Below are 15,749 nucleotides of genomic sequence, written 5' to 3'. Positions count from 1 at the left end.
TCATTTTGCCAAAAAGACGTTTATCCGAATATCAATTCGGCTTAAAGGGATTTGGTTAGATAGCTTTTGGCTTAAAGGCCAGTACCAACTTAAAAAATAGAGAGGTTACTAATTTCGTTCATTAGTCGTCGCTTGACAATTAACCTTTTCAACGAAAATGTTATTAGGCCAAATGGATGGATATTTTGGATTAAATTACCCGTTCAGTTATTGACATTTGGCTGTATAACCTGTTGGCCTGAACTATATTTTCGGACAAATATTCAATTCTGCCAAACGATCATTTCGGCCAAACAGCATTTTTGGGCTGATGAACTATTCGGCCAAACGACCTGTTAGGAAAATATATTAAGCTCTTTTAGTGGAATGTATTAAACCGTCTAAGACGAATTAAGTACTGTCCATTTAATTCCACTAGTTAATTTTCGTTATCTTTGCAGATACGTATTTCGACCACAACTGTGTGGTCGTCTTCAGTGTCTTGTACTCGACTCGACTTGTTAGGGCAAACGACTATTTGGGCCAAATTACCAGTTCGGCCGTATGTCGCTTGCGGCCAATGGGATTTTCCAACAATTTCTTATGGACAATACATTAGTCCTTCGATAACTGCAACATGTTTTCGTTTCAGTTAGCCAATGGCGTTCGATAACTGTGACGCAGACGGCAAACAATTGTCAGACGGCGTCAGAATAGAAGTGCACCTGATTGTTCAGCGCTATGCAGCTATCATCGACATTGACATCGTTTTGAAGCTCAGCTGTCGAAATGCTGTTAAAAACATTGCAGTTAAATTACTTTCAGTTACTGAACGTCTAATGTACAAAGAATTGCCCGTAGAAACCCAATAATTTCGAACAATTTTTCGTGGAGACATTTTGATCAATCCTCCGCGGAAATTCTAAAGAAGTTTCCGTTAAACTTACAGACAATTTCTCTTGAATGTTCCAGAGATTTTTTCTCGAAAACTCTTTAGTCTCCCGCGGAAATTCTTAAGAATTTACTGTTTTATTGTTGGCCATGCCAAGCTAGCCGTCTTTACTCTTTATTATTCTAGACTGAGAAAGCCAACGGTTAAACACCCATTCTACCAACCTCACTCTCCTACAATTATCAAGAATTTTCTGTGAAAATTTCGAAGAATACTCAACAGAAATTGAACAGGAACTTTTCGTAAATTTCTGAAGTTTTTCCTGTAGAAGTTAATAACATTTTTTTGTGAAAATTCTGAAGTTTCTTCAAATTGCGACGATTTTTCTGCTGAAATCCCAAACTATTTTATTTGGGAATTACAAAGACCTTCTCTTGGTAATTCTAAAGATTGCTCAAAAATATTTTCCAAATTTTGGAAAACCTTATAGATTTTTTCGGAGAAGTTCATTAAATTTTCATGCGAAATTCAAAAGATTTTTCTTTTAATGTCTTGAAAATATCCCGAAAAAATGCAAAAAAAATCTTAGAAAATCGTAATGAAAAAATCGCCACGCCGATTCACGCCGCCACCGCCGCCGGCTAAAATGGCTTCCGGCGTGACGCCGAAAACGCCGCCGCCGCCGATCAAAAATTTGACAAACGCCGCCGCCGACGAATATCGGACCGGCGCACACCTCTAGCGAGCATCTGTGCACATTCGCCACTTCCGGAGGGTCCCTGGGAACCTGAAGCCCTCAGGGAAGTGGTCACTTTTTGATTGATTCTGAAACCCAGCTTGCGACCCATCGAACTTCATGATTTTGCAACGCAAATACAATAGGAGACATGTGCAAAACATCTGACCACATTGGCCACTTCCGGAAGTTCCCTGGGAACTGGTGCCCTCAGGGAAGTGGTCACTTTCTGATTGATTCCTAAGCCCAGCTTGCGACACCTCGAACTTCATGATTTAGCAACGCAAATACAATAGAAGACATTTGCAGAACATCTGACCACATTGGCCACTTCCGGAGGTTCCCTGGGAACCTGATGCCCCAAGGGAAGTGGTCACTTTTTGAGTTGTTCTGAAACCCAGCTTGCGACACATCAAACTTCATGATTTTGCCACACAAATACAATAGAAGACATTTGCAGAGCATATGTGCACATTCGCCACTTCCGGAGGGTCCCTGGGAACCTGAAGCCCTCAGGGACGTGGTCACTTTTTTTTATTGATTCTGAAACCCAGCTGGCGACACATCGAACTTCATGACTTTGAAACGCAAATAAAATAGGAGTCATTTGCAGAACGTCTGACCACATTGGCCACTTCCGGAAGTTCCTTGGGAACCCGGAGCCCTCAGGGAAGTGGTCACTTTTTGATTGATTCCTAAACCCATCTTGCGACACATCAAACTTCATGATTCTGCAACGCAAATACGATAGAAGACATTTGCAGAACATCTGACCACATTAGCCACTTCCGGAAGTTCCTTGGGAACCTGGTGCCCTCAGGGAAGTGGTCACTTTCAGATTGATTCCTAAACCCAGCTTGCGACACCTCGAACTTCATGATTTAGCAACGCAAATACAATAGAAAACATTCTCAGAACATCTGACCACATTGGCCACTTCAGGAGGTTCCCTGGGAGCCTGATGCCCCAAGAGAAGTGGTCACTTTTTGAGTTGTTCTGAAACCCAGCTTGCGACACATCAAACTTCAACATTTTGCCACACAAATACAATAGAAGTCATTTGCAGAGCATATGTACACATTCGCCACTTCCGGAGGGTCCCTGGGAACCTGAAGCCCTCAGGGAAGTGGTCACTTTTTTGATTGATTCTGAAACCCAGCTTGCGACACATCGAACTTCATGATTTTGCAACACAAATACAAAAGGAGGCATTTGCAGAGCATCTGTGCACATTCGCCACTTCAGGAGGTTCCCTGGGAGCCTGGTTCCCTTAGGGAAGTGGTCACTTTGTAAGTGTTTCTGAAACCCAGCTTGGGACACATCGAACTTCATAATTTTGCAACGCAATTGCAATAGGAGACATTTAAAGCACTTCTGAGTTTATTGGCCACTTCCGGAGGTTCCCTGGGAATCTGGTGCCTTCAGGGAAGTGGTAATTTTGTAAGTGGCTCTAAAACCCAGCTGTCGAGACATCGAACTCCATGATTTTGCAACGCAAATACAATAGAAGACATTTGCAGAACATCTGGGCTCATCGGCCACTTCCGGAGGAACCCAGCTTGCGACACATCAAACTGAAAGAAAGACAAATAATCTACTGTGTGTTTCGGAGCATTCTTTTCTGCACCGAACTGGGAATCTCATCCAGCTTTGTTCAACATGGTCTTGCTTTTTAGCCGCGCATCTTATCGCACGGCTAAGGAAGGCTCCAAAATATCATATAGCATATTTACCCTTAAAAATTAGTGGCCAATGTATCTAGATGCTGCGTAAGTATCTTTCATTGAATCTGTGTTACAAAACCATAATATTTGATGTATTGCTAAATAGCTTTCAAAACCACCTAACCAGTTTTAGAAAAGACAAAATTTTTGGAAGAAAATTTATTTTCGAACCCACTCAAACAATATTTTTTTTCAGAACCTACCAGCCCCCCCACCTTCACCCATGACCAATTTTCTGGCTGCGCTGTGCTGAAGACACCAGGTTTCATGAGGAGCTTTATATCTCGCAAGCTGGAGTACCATAAAAAAGTAAAAAGTAAAAAAAGTTCTGCTTATGTTGTCTATTGTATTCGTGTTGCAAAATCATGTATGATATCTAGCAAGCGGGGTGTCATGACTATCGGGTGGGGGGGGGGTGTATTAGGTTTGTTTGGCGAGGTTTTCAGCGAATGACCCCAATGTCTCTGCAAATGTGCAAATGCCTTCAACTTCTTTATGTTACAAAATCATCAAGTTGGATGTGCTGGGTTTCATAACCACCCAAGGTCGTGAAATGCAGTATGTTTACAGGAAACTTCCGCAATAGGTCATTGTGCCCAGATACTCGGCCAATGTCTTCTATTGTATTTGTATTGCAAAATCAGAAAATTTGATGTGTTGTGAACTGGGTTTCAGAAACATTCAAAAAGCGACCACTCCCCTGAGAGCTACAGCTTCCCAGGGAACCTCCGGAAGTTGCCAATGTGCCCAGATGCTCTGTAAATGGCTCTAATGTCTGTAAATGTCTATTTGTGATGAAAAGAGCTGAAGTTTGATGCGTCACAAGCTGGGTATCAAATCGACTCAAAAAGTGAAAACTTTCCTTGGGACATCATGTTCTCAGGGAGCCTCTGGAAGTGGACAATGTGCCCAGATGCTGAGCAAATGTCTTCTATTGTATTTGTGTTGCAAAATCATGAAGTTTGATGTGTCGCAAGCTGGGTTTCAGAACCACTCAAAAAGTGACCACTTCCCTTGAGGCATCAGGTTCCCAGGAAACCTCCAGAAGTGACCAATGCGCTCAGAAGTTCTGTAAATGTCTCCTATTGCATTTGCGTTGAAAAATCATGAAGTTCGATGTGTCGCAAGCTGGGTTTCAGAATCAATAAAAAAGTGACCACTTCCCTTGAGGCTTCAGGTTCCCAGGGAACCTCCGGAAGTGGCCAACGTGATCTGATGTTCTGCAGATGTCTTTTATTGTACTTGCGTTGCAAAATCATGAAGTTTTATGTGTCGCAAGCTTGGTTTCAGAACCACTCAAAAAGTGACCACTTCCCTTGGGGCATCAGGTTCCCAGGGAACCTCCGGAAGTGGCTTATGTGCTCAGATGCTCTGCGAATGTCTTCTATTATATTTGTGTTGCAAAATCATGAAGTTCGATGTGTCGCAAGCTGGGATTCAGAACCACACAAAAAGTGACCACTTCCCTTGAGGCATCAGGTTCCCAGGAAACCTCCAGAAGTGGCCAATGCACTCAGAAGTTCTGTAAATGTCTCCTATTGTATTTGCGTTGAAAAATCATGAAGTTCGATGTGTCGAAAGCTGGGTTTCAGAATCAATCAAAAAGTGACCAGGCTTCAGGTTCCCAGGGAACCTCCGGAAGTGGCCAACGTGATCTGATGTTCTGCAAATGTCTTCTATTGTACTTGCGTTGCAAAATCATGGAGTTCGATGTGTCGAAAGCTGGGTTTCAGAACCACTTACAAAGTGACCACTTCCCTGAGGACACCAGGTTCCCACGGAACCTCCGAAAGTGGCCAATGCGCTCAGAAGTTCTGCAAATGTATCCTATTGTATTTGCGTTGCAAAATCATGAAGTTCGATGTGTCGCAAGCTGGGTTTCAGAATCAATCAAAAAGTGACCACTTCCCTTGGGGCATCAGGTTCCCAGGGAACCTCCGGAAGTGGCTAATGTGCTCAGATGCTCTGCGAATGTCTTCTATTATATTTGTGTTGCAAAATCATGAAGTTAGATGTGTCGCAAGCTGGGATTCAGAACATCTCAAAAAGTGACCACTTCCCTGGGGGAACCAGGTTCCCGGAACATCTGTAACCGGATTTTTAAGGTCCAAACGTGCAGTTTCTATTCCCACTATTGCAAAATGATGAATAAAAATGATTGCATCATTATTGAGAGCATTTACCACTAGTTATATACGATTTAAAGGAAGTTGACCTATTTTTGACCCCATTTGACCCAGGGGACCCCCTCGATAAAACCCTACTCAAGGACCCAATCACCAAATCAATACACCTACACAAAAATATAGGGTTTAATGCATCTTTCCTCCAAGTTTCATGCAAATCGGTCGAAAAACAAGAGAACGGTGGATTTTACAATTTGAAATCGTAACCCGGGCCGAAACGGGTTAATACTAAAGCAATAAAACCAAAACTTAATATGCACAATACTTCATGTATAACATACTCTGTTATTTCAACCAAACGCGTAATTGGTACTAATTATTGGTACTAATTTGGTATTATAATGCCTTTGGTATTTTACCTTTTTAGTATTTTACCTCTCATGCAAGCCAAGTGCATATTAACTTCTGTTATCGAGGTCATCGCTTCTGCTCGGGAGTAGCTACCTCACCGGGGTCGCGATACTTACTTCACACAGGTGAGGTTGCCATTATAGGTATAGCTGACGCGATACATGCTGGACAACATCAACAAAACATTTTGCAGCCAAAAAAATAACCATCAAATACAAAAAATATCCTTCGAACCGGATTTGAACCAGTGACCTATGGATAACTGACTTGATTCGTTTACAGGCGGATTTCGCCCAATCTCTCCTACAGTCCACCGCTCTACCAACTGAGCTATCGAAGGTTGATGATCGTCCATCACCTGGAAATCAAAAAAATCATACATATAAATACAGTAACCGTAAAATACGAGGATCTAAAAAATAGTAAAAGATATGTCACGAAACAATAAAAACTTCTTTTTTGTCAATTAAAAATCGACACATTTATGCCTTATTTAAATAATATTTTATCAAAGACGAAGATAGCTCAACAATAACAAATGGTGATGTGATAGCAAAATGAGACATGGACATGATTAATATAGGAGATAAAAAATCAGACAACAATATCAATCTTTTGCACTAAAATATCTTAATATCATCAATTTTTGACATCAGGTTATGAAATTTAGGATGATGAATCTCGATTAGGCGAGGATTTTTTTTTTTCAAATACTTTATTAAAGTGTTTTTCCCATAGTTTTCAGAGTTCCTCACTGAAGCGAGGATTATCTTAAACTATTACTTTCACGCTGCAGAATTTGATATGATTAAATCTGAAAAGTATATATTGTTGAATTCAATAATAGGCCTATTATTGCATCACACATATGTTATTGTGGATCCAACAATGTTTTATTGTTGAAACTACAATAATATTTTTATTTCAACAATATTTGATTTTGTTTTGAACTTGCCTAATTACGAAATAGTGTCTAATTTTTAAAGTGTACTTATTCCAAGATTTATTCCAAAAAACATTTAATATGTTAAAACGTAAACGTAAAAACATTTTTGAGGCAAAAAAACCAATGACATTGTGGAGCTTGTCAAACCACTTGAACTTCATCAAGCCCAATCCACACCCCACTAGAGGTGAACCACAACACCTTGATGCAATGAAATTAAATCACTGTAAATAGCATTGGAGCGTTGCATAATTCCCTCTCCATTCGTGGAGTCTATTTATGGTCGCCTTTTCTACTTCGTTTTGTAGGTCTTGCAGTATGCCATAGTAACTTTCACTTCTATCTCATAGCCAACCCCCCATATTGATAGCGAGGTTAAATTTAAACCAAAGCATGAGCAATTCAAATGCATTTCGCGTGCCGATGCTAACGTTGTCTACTGTGAGGTGATCGTCAAGCATTGAAGCATCATCAAACTTTGTCTATGCAAACCCAAACGTAATCAATTTTATTCTTTTTCGTCGTATTTCTTATTTTAAATATTCATTGAGCGTGGGACATAAGCTGAAAATATTTAACTTAAAAAAGTAGATTTCAAAAGAATGAAAGAATTGAGATGATACCATTGACTGTTAGTTACATATTGTAGTACAAATACAACAACAATAAAACATAATCTCATGAGCGTACGTTTGGAGTCTCTGAATATTTGTCCTACTCTCAAAAACACCATCACTTACAATTTCAAAGTGTCCTTCCCATCCGGCAACAATTATAATCTTGATAACAATTTATGGAGAGCGTACGCTGCGGCACACGCCCAACGTCACTCATCAGTCATATTTCCCCCGTGGTGGTTTTCCGTCGAACGAAAAAACAAGCACCAGGAAAATAAGAAACATAGCTTTTCCAAGACCGATCTGATCCGGCAGCCATGTTCCCCCCCCCCCTACCTTTTCCTCCCACTTCTAGTGGGTTTCGGGATTCCGAAATAAAAGTGCAATTAGAGCGAAGGAAAAACCTGTTATGTCCAACGGCTCGCCACGTGGCGCACGGTTCGATTCGGAATAGCTTCGAGATCCCGCCGTGCGATGTTTGTTTTACATCCATCACATTATTGTGTTGGCGCTGTGGAAAGACGGTCACCGTGAGATTTGCGCTTCTTCGACCCGAACGCTAGTTGGTAACAAATTGTGTTAAAAAAACGAATGGAGACAGTTTTTGGCATTTGTTTTTCATGTATATTTTGTAGTTTCAAGAAACCCTTGCATACTTTTTGATTTGATTTTAACCTAAAAGACATGAATTTTTTGCATACAATCTTTCTACCAAAATCAATGGTTTGTGAGGTGTTGCGTTGCGTTGCGTTGCGTTGTAACGGAGTATTTCGTAGATTGCATACTGATAGTTGTCATGTATATTCTTTTTACCTTTCTTACTCCATTATCCTTGCCGATGATTTTCCTCGGATGGGGCGAAGGTATTAGCCTTGCCCTGGCTAATAGCCTAGGTTTAAGCGCCTTTGCTCGCTCTCTGAAACGAAAAAAGAGCAAAAAGAAATTAAATTCCCCTTCCCCCCTGATATGATAATGATTTTGATCAACAAATGAATTCTAAGTGGATGAATAAATTATCAAACGGCTGCCAACAAGCCTCTATTGTCGTAGCAGAAGCAAACCCGCCTCAATACGACAGGCAGAAGCACATGTTTGTGATTCAAACGCGATCGACTGTTGTTCAATTTCTATACACATAATTGGGTAGAGAGAAAAGATGTGAAATATTGCTAAAGTAAGATTCGATGGATACGGGGAATTGACTCATATGCCACCGTTATTGAAATGGATAACTGTAAATTATACTTAAAAACTCTTGTAAGGAAGAGTTCTTTATTGCAATCCACCATAATGCTTAATCAGCTGCAATAGTCACGGGATATCAAACTGGAGCTTTACTCATTTATACACTTTATTTTTTTTTAACACAAATTACCTACAAAAGTTTTTTTTTTAATGAATTCTACAACAAAATCCAATGATAGCCATACGTAATATGTAATGCTAAATAAAGGAATGGGTGGTATCCAAAGATACAGTAACACAAAAAGATAACGAAAAAAAATTTATGGAACAATATTGGTTTGATCTCACCAAATTCCGTATAACTTCCGATGAAAAACCGTTCACTGTGAATACAATAGCCGCTCCTTATATACTCCTCCACCTAGAGTTCCTTCATGAACTTTTTTCCTTTTCCTCGAGGATACCGGATATCGATGGCTGCCACCCAGAAAATCGGACGGCGCTAAAATGTGTCATTTCGCTTCTGATCCGTTATTCTTTAGCTCGATTTTAGGGATTTTCGTTTTGGTAACGGTCACCAATGCTTCCTATTCGTCTTCCAGTGCATTGTAGAATTTTTCACTTTCACTTTTCACAAACGAGATAACACCAAAAACGGTAAATATGTTTCTTAAATATGTTCTTCTTGTTTAAGTCAGGGGCATTATCAGCCGAATTAAACAAAAACCGCTGGTATGGGGAGACAAAAAAAAAATCGCGCTGGCGAAAAAAATTGACGTCTACCTTCGCGCACGGTTACTACGATCCCTTCCAAAATCAATGATTTGTGAGGTGTACGACAAAAACCGCAACGAAAACATCAACAAGTTGTAAGTGGTATGGAGACTTAGTTCAAAGTTAATTGCCAAGCGTCTATCTTCAAATTCTTTGACAAACAAAATATTACTTAGTAAAATGTCGACTAAATAACTATTTAAAAATTATATTTATCTCTCACATTTCGGGTAATTGATTGCTCCTTCCATTAGCAATCGCAATAAGCGATGATGATAAAAACGTAAAAAAGCAATGCATAAGGGACCCATCTCCGCCGTAATATAATTATGGTTTGTTTATTAATGTTTCCTTTCCGAAGGATTTCAATTTTCCTTAAATTCGACAGCGAAAGCCTATGCGGTGTGCTGCACACGTTCGACGGATTATGTGCCATCGAGAGGTTATGTGCCTATGCGTATGCTACCCCGAACATGATTCTGGCTGGCGAAGGGTTGCTGTGTTGGCGGAGGAAGTCATCACGACACCGACTGACTGGGAGTCGGGCTCAAGCAGCAGCGAGCGAAAGGGTTCGATGGGCTCAGAACGTGGGAAAGTGTAATTCAAGAAGGCTTCCCATCGGATTGTTGTTGACTCACGATCGCTTTCGACGGATGGATGTTATTTTTATTGGTATTTGAAAATGCATTTGGAAAGCGTGATTGGGGGATTTCATTGGGATTTCGGGAAAGAATTGTGGGAACAAGTGGATAAGAATACTTCCATGCTCGTCATCCATCCTCCCTCTAGTATCATTTGAAACTTCTTCCCTTGAATGCAAACAATTTTGGTAAAAAAATGCTCCTTCGAACCGGATTTGAACCAGTGACCTATGGATAACTGCCTGTACTTGACTTCTTCTCGAATGCCATTAATCATTTCTACAGTCCACCGCTCTACCAACTGAGCTATCGAAGGCTGGTTGCAATCCAATAGTGGCTAGCGAAAGGAATTAAATTCAAAGTTATCATAAATTTTCAGGTGGTACACAACTGTATACATGATCATTGATGATTTATGCGAGTATTAAATCTCAGTAGGGTAAACAAAGTGAAAGGTGTTTGAAAATGGTGCATACTGGCTCGAAGTAGATGATGAATCAAAATATGACGATTGTTTATTAACTGCTGTGCTTCGAATAGTAGGGCATTCAATGCCCTTTCAATCTCAAAAGCAACGTGTGATAGCCGTTCGAATCATATTTTTCTTCGAAGCTAGCTCTGATCAACAAGCCTTCGATAGCTCAGTTGGTAGAGCGGTGGACTGTAGAAAGCGAGATTCAAGGTAATCAAACGATTAAAGTTTAAGCAGTTATCCATAGGTCACTGGTTCAAATCCGGTTCGAAGGATATTTTTTGGTGTTCCATGGAAAGATCTCGTACATTAAATGTGTTTGAAGGCTATGTGATCACTCCAAAACCGAACGTTTGATTTAAAGTTCGAATTCCCATAGTATTCGATTCCGTTCGGCTAAGCTCTACGCATTTAGGTGATGTATGTATATCATAATTCATAAACCAATTTGCTCATTTGCCGAGGAATGTTGGCCCATTGTTTCCTATTGAAAATTGGCCAAATCGTTTATTGTGTTTCGGAAATATTGAAATATGAAAATAATAGGATCTATCTCCCTAAAGTGGTGTTTTGAGTCCTCTAGTGTGGTGTTATCATTATATTTTATAATGCACTTGGATTGGTGCATCGAGCTTTTCGGAGAAGGATCGTTTGGTCGAAACCCATTCGGCCGAATGCCACTAGGACGAACAAACTATTAGGCCGAAATCCATCTGTCCGAAAGTAATTTGGCCAAAAGGGTCATTTCGCCGAACGTCGGATGAAAAGGCAAACTCGTTTTTGCTGCTTTTACAGGCTGCCAAGGATGAAAGAAAATCTCTAAAGCATTGCAATGTAGTTTGTGATAATAAACTTCGTTTGTCAGATAATCCGATTTAATTTGAGTTTGTTTGTAGGAATATGCGACTTCAACAAATGAAGATGAAATGAAGTCGTAAAAAAACCTAATGTGCGGGATAGTTTATGATTAAGCTGACAAGCTTCGCACCACAATGCGAGTTTGATGAAATTTGTATCGGTAAACGATTTGAATCGTACACTCTTATGCGATGTGTGGTTGTCTGGGTAGTGGCATTCTACCGAACGGTATTCGGCCAAACGGCCCATCCCTGAGCTTTTCTACCTCTCCATTACACAAATTGTACATAAAGACATTAGGATTACTTCAAATCCTTCAAAAATGCCGGAAATATCTTCTTTGAAATTCGTCTTTGAAATCAATGAACAGACGGTGCATTGGTACCTGCAATGCACCATCTGTTCATTGATTTCAAAGACGACATACGACAGTTTAGCCCACGTAGAGCTATGAAAAATTATGGACGAGAACAGCTCTGGCCCTGGGAAGCTTACCAGACTGATCAAAGCAACGGTGGGCAAAACTGTGTAAAGATTTCGTGCGAACACTCCACAGTTCGTTCAAATCGTGCCTGGGACTAAGACAAGGTGATAGACTTCCATGCCTATTGTTCAATATTGCGCTAGAAGGTGTCATGCGGAGAGCCGGATGTAACTTGAATCCTTGCTAACGACTGGTAACAATGTTAGTCGTGAAATAAGAAGGGACATTATCTGTGGAAGTCGGGCTTACTACGGGCTCCAGAAGAAACTGCGATCAAAAAAGATTCACCACCGCACCAAATGTATTATGTACAAGACGCTAATAAGACCGGTAGTCCTTTACGGACATGATACATGGACAATGCTCGAAGAGGACTTGCAAGTACTAGGATTATTCGAGAAACGGGTCCCAGAAGGTATCCAGAAGGTAGCTAAAGCCGGAAGGGTACGGTGGGCAGGGAAAGAATGCCGGACAGCAACCCTGCAAAGATGGTGTTCGCTTCCGATTCGGCAGGTACGAGACGGCGTCGAGCAAGGTGGGCAGACTAGGTACATAATGACTTTGCGAGCGTGGGGCGCATTCGAGGATGGAGAGATGCAGCCTCGAACCGTGTATTGTGGCGTCAAATTGTTGATTTAGTGTTATCTGTTTAGATGTGAACTGCATAAATTAAATGAATAGTGAAGAAATTTGCTTTATTCTATCTTTCAGATTTAATTTTTAAATAGTTTTGCCGAGAATTGATCTTATGCCGTTTTTAAAAAGGTGGTCGGTTGTTGGTCATTATAAAAGGTAATAAAAGGTAAAATATGTTGGCGTTATGGATGAAAATATCAATATTCATTATGTAAATGGTAACGAAATTAATTACATTGAAATAAAATACATTATACATATTTAATTAGGCTTTCAAAAATTGTCATTTTCACTCACAACGTGGCTAATAACATAACATTAGTTATAGGAATTATGGAGCACAGACAACGTAAGTTTTTTTTAGCACAAATAGAAGCTTAAAGTTACAAAATCGGTGAATTTTTTTCTAAGGTTTACTAGGTACAAAAATAAGGAGTCGCGCGCGTTGCGCAAATCCATGTGCTTCAAAAATGAGTGATAAAAGCCTTTCGATTTATTGATACAGTATCACAATGTGGGCCTCCTTAGCCTAACGGAAAGACGCGCGGCTAAAAAGCAAGACCATGCTGAGGGTCGATTCCCGGTGCCGGTCTAGGCAATATTAGGTTTGGAAATTGTTGCCACTTCCCTGGGCATAAAAATCATCGTATTAGCCTCATGATAAACGAATGCAAAATGGTAACTTGGCCTAGAAACCTTGCGTTTAATAATTGTGGAAGTACTGAATGAACACTAAGCATCGAGGTGGCAATGTCCCCAGTGGGGGATGTAATGCCAATGAGAAGAATATCACAATGACTCAGAAATCGATGAAAAGTTTTTTTAATATACAACGGCTTGTACATGAATAGCGTAACAAAATAGGGGGTGTAAAGGGGCTCAAAACGGAAGCCACGTAAAACTGTAATTTTTATTATGCCAGCGTTGCTGCGTCGCATCGTTCGTGGAATAATAAAACTCACAGTTGTGCGTGGCTTCCGTTTTGAATGGGGTACATTTAGTTTTGGATTCCAGGAGGCTTGTCCTTAAGAACTTTGAGATTTGCACAGTCAAGATCGGTGAAATAAGTCGGCAGTCGGCAGAAAATATAATGGATAGCATCGGGAAAATAAAAAAAAATCCGCAACCACTACAAGAAAAAGATTAAGAGAGAGTTGCTGAGCAGGGTTGGTAGAATCGTGCTCAAATCTCGCTCACCAAAGCCTTATGCACGAGCTGACTCGCTTGCGATTCTGTACAGAGAACATCGCGCATGAGTTTTTCACGCAGAATTGCGTCGTTTCGCTAATTCGCCAAAAAATGGTTTCGCTCTAAAAAGTGTCAATCGATGTGTATTTTATTTTTACGTATGGATTTGTTATCCATTGTTTTAAGCAAAGAAAGTTATTCCGATTAATTTAACCGAACAAGAACTTGCAAAAATCACGCAATGATGCAAATCACGAGTCGAATCATGGACGATTATCTGGGCTATCATGAGTCGGATGAGGTTTACCTCGCGTTTGATTTGAATCGTGGATGAGAGTTTTTACAGAATGATAAATTGAAAATATATTGATTTCCATGTTATGTTTATCAAGAAGAACCAGCATAGGGCTAAACATCTCGTCAATAAAGACATATTATATTAGGCATCCGAATGAACTTCGCTCTGAACTCTAATAAACGTATGTATGACAAAAGGCCGAAAGACATATGATCGAAAAACCAAAAGATCGAAAAGACAAAAGGTCGAAAAGAAAAAAACGTCGAAAGAAACAAACGGTCGAAAGGACAAAAGGACGAAAGGTACAGAAGGTCGAAAGAGACAAAAGGTCAAAAAGGACAAAACATCGAAAGGGACAAAATTTCGATCAAGAACAAGTTGATAACAAGTTGGGTGTATTCCAAAGGAATTTGTGCTATGCATTTAACTTCAAGCAGAAATAATAACACACTCATATCATCAATCAAAATTGAAGAATGAGCCATTTTCAAAGAAGTAATTTCTCCTTGAAACAAGATTATGAATATCTAAACAAGATTATGAATATCTAGATATGTAGTTCTGTTAGAGATAGAATAGATTGTTCATTAAGGAAATGAATACTCGCCTAACTTTTCAAAAGGGCCTAAGTAACATTTTTTTTATGAATCAATCTGAATAGCTATAACTCGGAATTGGGAACGAATTTCGCTTATCCCAACTGACAATCTCTTTGAAATTTATCTAGAAATGTTCCTACAAAATTTTATGGAGCTACTATTTTCCAAATTTGAATTAAGCTCTAAATACTGTTCTATTTTACAACTGAAATTTTCGCTTCTCAGTACCTCTCTCCGATGATTTGAGGCACAAAGGAACCGAATTTCGCAAAACCCAACTGACAAAAGTTTTGAATTTTTCCAACGATCATTTTGATGTAATAAAAAGTATATGTCACCGCAATAAATTTTGCAGGAAGCTCTTTTTACTTCAACCAAGTTTTTTAAATTCCATACAAAAGTTACCCTTTCGGGAGAACAGCCAACAGCATATTTTCTTGCGGCGTACGACAGGAAAGGAGCGATGAGAGCGGTAGAAAGTCCGTCAACTTTGTATCTAGCGTGACACTAGAAAAAAGCGTATTCCTATTTGTGAACTCGAGGATACCAAATATATATATAAATTGAAATCAAATATAGGAATGAGATGAGATAAACAATTGAAAATAAATAAGACAAATAAGACATATAAAACAAATAAGCCAAATAAAGCAAATAAGACACATAGGACAAATAAGACAAATAAGACAAATTCCTAAGGAAGTCCCTCAAGCTATTCCTCCAGAAGTTCCTCCGGGAATTCCTCCTGAAGTTTCTCCGGATGTTCCTCCGGGAATTCCTCCGGAAGTTCCTCCAGGAATTCCTCCGGAAGATCCTCCGGGAAATCCTCCGGAAGTTCCTCCAGGGAATCCTCCTGAAGTTCCTTCGGGCATTCCTCCGGAAGTTCCTTCGGGAATTTCTCCGGAAGTTCCTTCGGGAATTCCTCCGGAAGTTCCTCTGGGAATTCCTCCGCGAATTCCTCCGGAAGTTCCTCCGGGAATTATTCCGGAAGTTCCTCCAAGAATTCCTCCGGAAGTTCCTCCAAGAATTCCTCCGGAAGTTCCTCCGGGAATTCCTCCGGAAGATCCTACAGGAATTCCTCCGGAAGTTCCTACAGGAATTCCTCCGGAAGTTCCTACAGGAATTCCTCCGGAAGTTCCTACAGGAATTCCTCCGGAAGTTCCTACAGGAATTCCTCCGGAAG

The 15,749-nt window shown here is 40.1% G+C and overlaps 3 non-coding genes across 3 annotated transcripts; 1 reads left to right on the top strand and 2 right to left on the bottom strand.

The window, feature by feature from the left end:
* Nucleotides 1–6,092: 6,092 nt before the first annotated feature.
* Nucleotides 6,093–6,208, bottom strand: Trnay-gua (transfer RNA tyrosine (anticodon GUA)). The gene is made up of 2 exons: nucleotides 6,172–6,208; nucleotides 6,093–6,128 (listed from the first exon to the last, which is right to left on the bottom strand). It is a non-coding gene; the product is annotated as a tRNA-Tyr (tRNA).
* A 4,023-nt stretch (nucleotides 6,209–10,231) lies between these two features.
* Nucleotides 10,232–10,347, bottom strand: Trnay-gua (transfer RNA tyrosine (anticodon GUA)). The gene is made up of 2 exons: nucleotides 10,311–10,347; nucleotides 10,232–10,267 (listed from the first exon to the last, which is right to left on the bottom strand). It is a non-coding gene; the product is annotated as a tRNA-Tyr (tRNA).
* Nucleotides 10,348–10,661: 314 nt separating this feature from the next.
* On the top strand, nucleotides 10,662–10,778 carry Trnay-gua (transfer RNA tyrosine (anticodon GUA)). Its single transcript has 2 exons — nucleotides 10,662–10,698; nucleotides 10,743–10,778. It is a non-coding gene; the product is annotated as a tRNA-Tyr (tRNA).
* The last annotated feature ends 4,971 nt before the right edge of the window (nucleotides 10,779–15,749 follow it).

Source organism: Armigeres subalbatus, chromosome 2, assembly GCF_024139115.2.
Source record: "Armigeres subalbatus isolate Guangzhou_Male chromosome 2, GZ_Asu_2, whole genome shotgun sequence".
Lineage (NCBI taxonomy): Eukaryota > Metazoa > Arthropoda > Insecta > Diptera > Culicidae > Armigeres > Armigeres subalbatus.
The sequence above is the reverse complement of the archived record's forward strand: the minus strand, read 5'-3'. Positions and strand labels throughout refer to the sequence as shown.